Here is a 9,525-nt window from a genome sequence, read left to right as displayed (position 1 = left end):
ACCGGGTGGGTCCAACTGAGCCAAGTCCCATTTTCAGTGGAGACCCAAGGAGAAAAGATCCAAAACAATAAACAGGTATGCAAAAGACATTCAGTAACAAAGTGGTAAAAGTGCAATCAAATAACAAGCTCCCTCTATAACACAAAAACTAAGTAAAATATGAAAATTCCAAATGATATACACTCATGCAAAAGTCATACAGTATCATAGTGGTCAAAGTACAATCATATGACGTGTGGAGATAAGCCCCAAACTATAGCACAAAAAACCCAGTAAACAATGAAAGTTCCATTACAAAAAATGTATACATTACAAAAAATATATACAATGTATAAGAGGTACAAAGTATAACAATACATTCCTAATTTATATTGATAATGTCAATAAAGTCAGAGAACAGCAAACTAGTTGCCTCCATATTTCTGTAGTTGTCTAAAGTCTTTGACACAGTTTGTCAAAGCAAACTTTTCTAATATTCTCATTAGGTCTCTGTCAGCCCACCCTTCTATGATTCAAAAGCTACCAACCCAATATGTATCCGTCAGTAAAATGGCACTCCGCTCTGTCTCCTTACCTCCCAGTCACCACCAGCCTCCCCAATGCACACAGATGACTCCACACTCATTTGCACATCTGGCATCATGGCCCACCTGCAAAAAATTACTCAGGAAGCTTTAACAATGACTGAAACATGGCTTTGTAATTCCCAACTCATGCTTAATACAAAATGAATAAATACATTTCCTCAAATCCTTCTCTGATGAAAACAACAACATTTTAAGTTTTATCTTTTGATAATACATCCTTTGAAGTCACTTCTTGTAGCAAATTATTAGGTATGATATTGGATGATAATTTTAAATGTGAACTGCATATACAGATTTTCATAAGAAAAACTCATTAAAACTAGAGATGCTTTACAGAGCTAAAAACATTCTCACCAATGCAACTAAAACTACACTTGCTACTTCTTACCTCATCCCCATAATTCTTTAAGGTGCTCCCACCCTTACTAACCTCCAGACATTACAAAAATCAGTACATGTACAATGCTATAACAAAGGTGTTAAATTTGCAGCGGATTCCCATTTCAGAACCCACTGCTGTATAACAGTAAAAAGTCTAAATTGGTTAGAACTACCCCATCAAATGACATATACACAGCTTATTGCCAACTATAAAATTATCCGGAATCCATCTGCTTGTCCAGCACTAAATAACATTCTACACAACTATGTTTCCAGTTTGTCATTACGATCCCATGACCAAAAACTCCTGTTTGTCCATAAGCCTATCAAATCTGCTGGGCATTGTTTATACTCATACCATATTGCTAAGGTCTTTAACTCTTTATCTCTGTCCTGCAGGTCAATACCCCACCCCCATCCTTCAAAACCATTATGAAAGATTTCCTAGATAAAATCTGCTGAGTTCTTGCTCAACACCAGGATAATCTATATTCCAAAATGAGGGGAAAGTACCTATTCATCCCTTAGACCTCCGTACTCTCCCTTCTTTACTAACTTCCTTACGTCAATCAATTTCTCTCCTTTAGCTTTCTCTCTAAATATACCATAAGCCTGCTTGTCTCTCACTTCATATAGCAATTCATGTTTGTATTATACTAACTTACCTTTAATTTCTCTATAGACTGGCTAAAACTTTTCTAAATATTAAATCTTTGTCATATATCTTGTATCTATTCTTAACCAATATTTTCAAATTATGTCTAATTTGGTATAATTGTTTAAACAGTAGATGTTTTTGTATTATTTCTGGAGATTGTAAAATTATTGTTCTTAAAATGGTTTGTAATACTAAAGGGCTTTTCTCCCCATCCTCTGCTGAAAATGAGCTCCTTCCCAATTGGACTTTTCTGGTAATCAAATGCCTATTTTAGGCATTTAATAACATAACTGTGGTTTTAGTCAGCATCACAATGCCAACATCTCAGGCACTGTAATCCTCAGCCTGCTTTCTCTGTCTACCTTCTTAAGGCATTTAAATAGCACAAATGTGCTTTGGTCTACATAACAACGCCACCCCTCAGGCATTATAAGCTAACCCTGCTTTCTCTTTCTATATGAATGCCGCCTCACAAGCGTTGCTGGAAAGCCAAACAAAAAGTCCACAACTCCTGTACCAAGAATGCCATCCTAATTGGCGCAAATAGAAACAATTTTGCATTTTCTGACGAAAACAACCTCACCGTCGTTGCCAGAAAACCAAACAAAAGTCCACAACACCTTTTCCAAGAACGCCATCCTAATTGGTGCAAATAGAAACAACTTCACATTTTCATGTATGCCACCTCACAGGTGTCGATAGAAAGTCAACCCAAGCCTGCACTTTCCTTTTCACTAAGAATGCCATCATAATTAGTGCAATTAGATACAACTTTCACCTCCTTTCTCCATTCTAAGAGGCCAATCCTATTGACAAATGTTGAGTGGATTTACACGACCGTGTTTCATGCAGTCTCCACTTCTCTACCTACTAAAGAACACAAATTAACTGGCGCTGTTAAACAGTATACAATATCTATGTTTTATTTTTCTTTTCTTTTGGTTCTACCTGGTTACAGTGACTCTACCTGGTTATATTAATATCTTACTATGGTGCCTAGACATAATTATACTGTTTTACAACTAAATGCCAAATACTAGTTATACTCCTAGTTATAGTCTTACAGTTTTTTTTACTTAAATGCTAGAAAGAGTTATACAGTTTTATAGTCAAATGCTAGCTTAATAGAGGCTAGACTTAGTTTTACAGTTTTATAAGCTAAACGCTACATATATTTCTTCACTCTCCATGTTTTGTATGAATTGTATGAATCTTTGCCTGAATTTATATTGTTCATTTTTCTATAGTTCATGATATTTCTTCAAATAATACCTAGACAGTTTTACCGTCTTATTATATGCCACTTACTATTGCTTACTTTGTGTAGCTGAATCTGATGTTAGCCACTCTGCCTTCTGTATTCCTCCTGTTCAACATTTGAGCTTTCTCTGCATTCTTTCTAACCCTCCTCTGCCTTCCTGATCTCCTTCTTCTACCTGCTTATCTTCTCCCATTTTTATTTCACCTAAACTGTATGTTTCTACTCTCCTTCCACAGTACTCCACTCCTGAAGGTCCCTCCCAGCCTCCAGAATATAGGAGCTTCCTCCTGCAATATCTGTGTCAGTCTTCCTTGGACATTCCTGCCTACTTGTCTGGGACATTTCAAGAAAAGGAACCTCAGTGCGGACCACCAAACTAGTTCCATTTGAATGTGTGTAGCTTGCACTACAGTATTTTCTTACCTTAGACTACCCATTTGTCTGATTATCCTTCCATGTGTGTGAATCAGCAGCCCACCACAGACCACTACTACCTCCCTCCCACCTGTTTTTATCCTTACTGCTGTTCCTTCCTTTGTCCACTAGGTGGCAGCTCTCTGTCAGCCGATCGCTTGTACCACTCTTAAACCCCCATGCCTTACTTTACCTCTGTTTGCCTATAACTTAACAAAGTCTTCCAAATCCCAAACTAAGCTCTCTAACTCCTGTTATTAATCCCCACCCCTTCCCTTAACCTATCTAAGGAGCACAGTTCCCCTATTTTTTTCTGTTCTTTCTCAAAAGTAATGATCTTCTTAACCTACTACCTTTTAACCTACTTACCTTTACTGTGAACAGTCTTGGCTGATACTTTTTTAGCTGGCCTCTCTGCTCTGCTGCTCTATCCCGCTCCGTTCGCCCTGCGGGCTCACTCCGCTCCCCTACCCTGCCCCCAATTCTCACCTGCCCCCAATACCCCTACACTTATTCCTCCTCCTACAACCCCTCCCTCCCCACCAGCCTATCCTCTTCCACTAACTACTCCACCCTCCAACCAATCCAAACTCTCTCTATCACTCCCCCTCCTATCCTATTCTCATATTACCCTCACCTTTATCCACATCTAACAAATTTCTTCTATCATGCTCTCTCTCCCTCCTCACATCCTCACCTCAACATCTATGCTCGTTTTTCTTCTACTTCCACTTTACCATGCCACCTCCTACACTAACTCCCATCCACATCCACCACCTCTATTCCCCCACCCCTCCCTCTCTGCCCATTTCCACAACATCTCAGCCTCAAGGAAATTCCCTACCACCCTATCCTTCTCTTAAAAGTAAAACTTTTCTCAAGCACCACTAAATACTGCAAACCCAAACCTACTCTCTACCAGCCATCTTTATCTAAACATAAACCTTACAAACACATTCCCTTTCTCATACACCTTTGCTTAGCTGGTGACATTCACCCCAATCCAGGACCAAACTGCTCTCCTACAAACCACCCTTACAGCCACAACAAATCCTCCAATAAATACCTCAAATTCCTCACCATTAATGCCCAAAGCATAACTTATAAATTAACCCACTTCCATGCCTGGCTCAATCACTACTCACCTGACATTGTAGCCATCTCCGAAACCTGGCTAAAACCCCACATAAGTGACTCTGAATTCCTTCCCCCTGGATTTCTAGCTCTCCTTTCTGACCACCAGAATCAAAGAGGTGGTGATGTAGCCCTAATCTACTCCAACCACTTGTCCATCACTCCATATCCTAATCCCATTCCTTCTTTCAATAATGCTGAACTAGTAATTGGACTACTAAAACTGAACAACCATAAGAGCATCTGTATCATATCACTCTATATTCCTCCTGGTAATAACACTAACATCCTGGAAGATATCTTCTCCTGGACCTCCTCCAACATTAAGCTAGAAACCTACATCATGGGAGACGTAAATATAGACTGGAACAAAATTATTCACCATAATCCCTCCATATCAGTCAATCTCTTTAACTTTACTCAACTTACAAACTCTATTTTGAGACCAAACAACCCCCCCCCCCCAGGCTCCATACTAGACTGGATGCTCGTATCCCATCCTAACAAAGTCTTAGAATCTGGTGTCATTCCTGACCCATTAGGAGACCGCCTCCCTACCTTCATCCATCGGGCTACTCCCATTTCCACACACTCCCATCATTTTATTCAAACCCGTAACCTCTCTAACTTCAACCCTAATACTTTCTCTGATTCCCTTAAGCTAACTAATTGGAACCCCTTAAAAACTCTTCCTTTAGATGCTGCCGTTGATTACTTCAACTCTACATTCCTAACTATCCTTAACTCCCTTGCACCTATAAGAACAAAAAGAGTTAAAACAAAAACCACCCATGGCTCACAATGGACACCAAAAAAATTATGCTAGAAAGAGATAAAACCTGGAAAGCTTACCTCCACCTTAACCAACCAGAAACCTTACGTAAATATAAACAACTGAGAAACCAAGCCAAAAAAACTAGTAATTAAAGACAAAAAGTCCTACTACTTCAAACTACCAGCAAATCACACAAAAAACCTCAAACAGTTCTGGAACTCCATAAACTCCCTCCTAAAACCTGGTACTGAAAGCAACCTTTGTCCTGACACTAGCAAATCTGACCTTGAAATCGCCACGATGTTTAATACCTTCTTTACCTGTTCTATTGCTGAACTAACCAAGATTTTTACCAATAATAACCCTCCACCACCTACTGCTCAAACCTCCCCCCCACCACTTTTGAACTTAAACCCATCTCCACCAACCTAATAAAAATCTCCTAGCTAAATTAAAACCATGCTCCAATACCCCAGACAACATTCCTTCCTAAAGATAGCCTCTGACAGTATTGCCTACCCTATCAACATACTAATCAATAGATCACTTGAATCCTATGTTTCCAAACTATGGTGTTCTGCTTTTACTCTTCCACTCCACAAGGGTGGCAAAAATTGTAACACCTCCAATTTCCATCCCGTAGCCATCCTCTCCCCTATCTCCAAAATTCTGGAAAAATGTATCCACCTGCAACTCTTACCATTCCTTACCAAGCACCAACTACTCTCCCCTACCCAACACGGCTTCCGTCCAGAACACAGTACCAACTCTGCCCTAATCTCCTTCTTACATTCTGTTAATTCAGCTCGCGACTGCGGTAACATAGTATCCTCTGTTCTGCTACACTTATCTAAAGCCTTTGATACTATCTCCCATAGTTACCTACTAAACCATCTGCCTAACCTCAACATCTCCCATAAAACTCTTTCCTGGTTCTCCAGCTACCTTTCTGATAGGTCCCAAGCTGTGAAGTGGGGCCAGGCCACCTCCACTTTCCTCCCAACCCCTACTGGAGTACCCCAAGGTTCAATTCTTGGCCCTTTGTTATTTAATATCTTTATTAACAACTTCCACAAAGCCATACCTAATACCAAAATTGTGCAATATGCTGATGATTCCACTTTAATCTGCTATGCCTCTAACCTAAAAGATCTCCAATTTCTAACTCAAGCTGCTTTCTCTACCACCGAAAATTGGATGCTACAAAACCACCTCTCACTAAATGCCAACAAAACTAAGATCCTTCTATTCTCTCCCTCAAAATCCTTCCCTATTGACAAAAACTTATTCCAAATCACCAGCCATAACAACTCCATTATCGAAGTCATACCCTCCGCCAAACTTCTTGGTGTAACCATTGATGAACACCTTAAATTTAACAATCACATCCAGCAAAATATCAAGAAAACCCACATAAAACTTGGCCTACTTTATAGAAACAATCACTTCCTCTCTCCTTCCTCTAAACTAACTCTCGCCACAACCTATCTACTTCCCTCTGTCCTGTATGGAGCTCCTCTCCTCACTAATCTATCTTCCACACTCACCTCCAAATTGGAAGTATGTTACAATAAAATAGCCAGATTTGCCACAAATGCCAAATCCTCCACTCATCACTGCACCTCCCTACACTCACTAAACTGGCTTGAACTCCCCAATCTACTACTCCTTCACCAAATCACCACTGCCCACAAACTATTCTTCCAACCTACTAACTGCCCTGCACTTTCCAATATTCTGCAACCTTACAACCCCCTCAGACCCCTTAGATCTACCCACCAAAACTTGATCACCATCCATAAACCCAAGCTCCCTGCTGGCCAGCTTCTGCTATCTTAGTCCCTAGCTAAAAAATGGAATGCTCTGCTCCCCACACCGAGGAACTGTGAAAACCTTAAAAATTTCAAAACTCAACTTCATTCCTATCTCTATCTAAACAGGAAATTCAATTGTACCCCCCCCCCCATTCCTCTCAATCTCTCCTCTCCCTTTTCTCCTGACTAACCCTTTTACCTTCCTAACCTCACTTTAATTTGTTAATGTAACCAATCAGCAAAATCTAGCCATGATACTATATGCCTGTTTACACCTGAATCTATACTGTTTATTTCTTTTCTCACTCCTGTAAATGTCTCCTGTTGCTTGCATTACTAACTTCATTTGTAATTAAGCATGTTATCAAACTTTAATGTGGAGCTCTATTGCCCGAGCCCCCTCTAAATGTATTCATGTACTTAAACTTTGTATTGCGTAGCTTTTCTCCCCGAGCCTCCACTGAAAGTAGGCTCACTTAGCCCAGTGTACTGAATTGTGAATATTTTTTTTCTATTTTTCTATTTTAGAATGCTACCTGTATTGTAATCCTTAATTTCTTTGTTAATTAATCTTGAAATTCTGTTTTGTGGAGCTTTTCTCCCTCGGCCTCCACTGAAAACGGGCTCCCCAGGCCCAGTGGACCTCCCCGGTCATCAAACTGGAATAAATATAAATAAATAAGAAATCATCTTCTTTCAGCTGTTCCCATTAGGGGTCGCCACAGTGGATCATCTGTTTCCATTTCTTCCTGTCCTCTGCATCTTGCTCTGTCACACCAACCACCTGCATGTCCTCTCTCACCACATCCATAAACCTTATCTTAAGCCTTCCTCTTTTCCTTTTACCTGGTAGCTTCATCCTTAGCATCTTTTTCCCAATATACTCAGCATCCCTCCTCCACACATGTCCAAACCAATGTAATCTTGCCTCTCTGGCTTTGTCTCCAAACCTTCCAACCTGGGCTGACCCTCTAATATACTTATTCCTAATCCTGTCCATCCTCGTCACACCCAGTACAAATCTTAACTTCTTTAACTCTGCCACATCCAGCTCTAACTCCTGCCTTTTTGTCAATGCCACTGTCTCCAACCTATATAACATAGCTGGTCTCACTCCCCTCTTGTAGACCTTCCCTTTCACTCTTACTGGTACTCGTCTGTCGCAAATCACTCCTGACACTTTTCTCCACCCACTGCATCCTGCCTGTACTCTTTTCTTCACCTCTCTTCCACACTCAGTATTACTCTGAATTACTGATCCCAAGTATTTAAACTCATCCACCTTCACCACCTCTACTCCTTGCATCCTCAGCATTCCTCTATCATCCCTCTCATTCACATACATATATAATGTCTTAGTCCTGCTGACCTTTATTCCTCTTCTCTCTAGAGCATATCTTCATCTCTCCAGGGTCTCTTCCATCTGTTCCCTACTCTCACTACAGATCACAATATCATCTGCAAACGTCATAGTCCACGGGGACTCCTGTCTGATCTCGTCTGTCAACCTGTCCATCACCATTACAAATAAGAAAGGGTTCAGAGCTGAACCTTGATGTAATCCCACCTCCACCTTAAACGCATCCATCACTCCCACCGCAGACCTCACCGCTGTCACACTACCCTCGTACATATCCTGTACCACTCTTACATACTTCTCTGACACTCCCGAATTCCTTATACAATACCACAACTCCTCTCTAGGCACCCTGTCATATGCTTTCTCTAAATCCACAAAGACACAATGCAACCCCTTCTGACATTCTCTGTACTTCTCCATCAACACTCTCAAAGCAAACATTGCATCTGTAGTGCTCTTTCCTGGCATGAAACCATACTGCTGATCACTAATCATCACATCCCTTCTTAATCTAGCTTCCACTACTCTTTCCCATAACTTCATGCTGTGACTGATCAGTTTAATCCCTCTGTAGTTACTACAGCTCTCCACATCACCCTTATTCTTAAAAATCAGTACCAAAACACATTTTCTGCATTCCTCAGGCATCCTCTCACTTTCCAAGATTTCATTAAACAATCTGATTAAAAACTCCACTGCCATTTCACCTAAACACCTCCATGCTTCCACAGGTATGTCATCTGGGCCAACAGCCTTCCATTCTTCATCCTCTTCATAACTATCCTTACTTCCTCCTTGCTAATCCATTGCACTCCATGATTCACTATCCCCACATCATCCAACCTTCTCTCCCTCTCATTCTCTTCATTCATCAACCCCTCAAAGTACTCTTTCCATCTGCTCAACACACACTCCTCACTTGTAAGTATGTTTCCCTTATTATATTTTATCACCTTTACCTGCTGCACATCTTTCGTAGCTCAGTCCCTCTGTCTAGCCAATTGGTACAGGTCCTTTTCTCCCTCCTTAGTGTCCAACTTTTCATACAACTCTTCATATGCCCTAGCCTTAGCCTTTACCACCTCTCTCTTTGCCATGCACCTCATCTCCTTATACTCCTGTCTACTTTCTTCATTTCTCT

Source organism: Protopterus annectens, chromosome 5.part0 (assembly GCF_019279795.1).
Source record: "Protopterus annectens isolate FY-2018-M chromosome 5.part0, PAN1.0, whole genome shotgun sequence".
Classification (NCBI taxonomy): Eukaryota; Metazoa; Chordata; order Ceratodontiformes; family Protopteridae; genus Protopterus; species Protopterus annectens.
Note: the sequence above shows the minus strand (reverse complement) of the source record.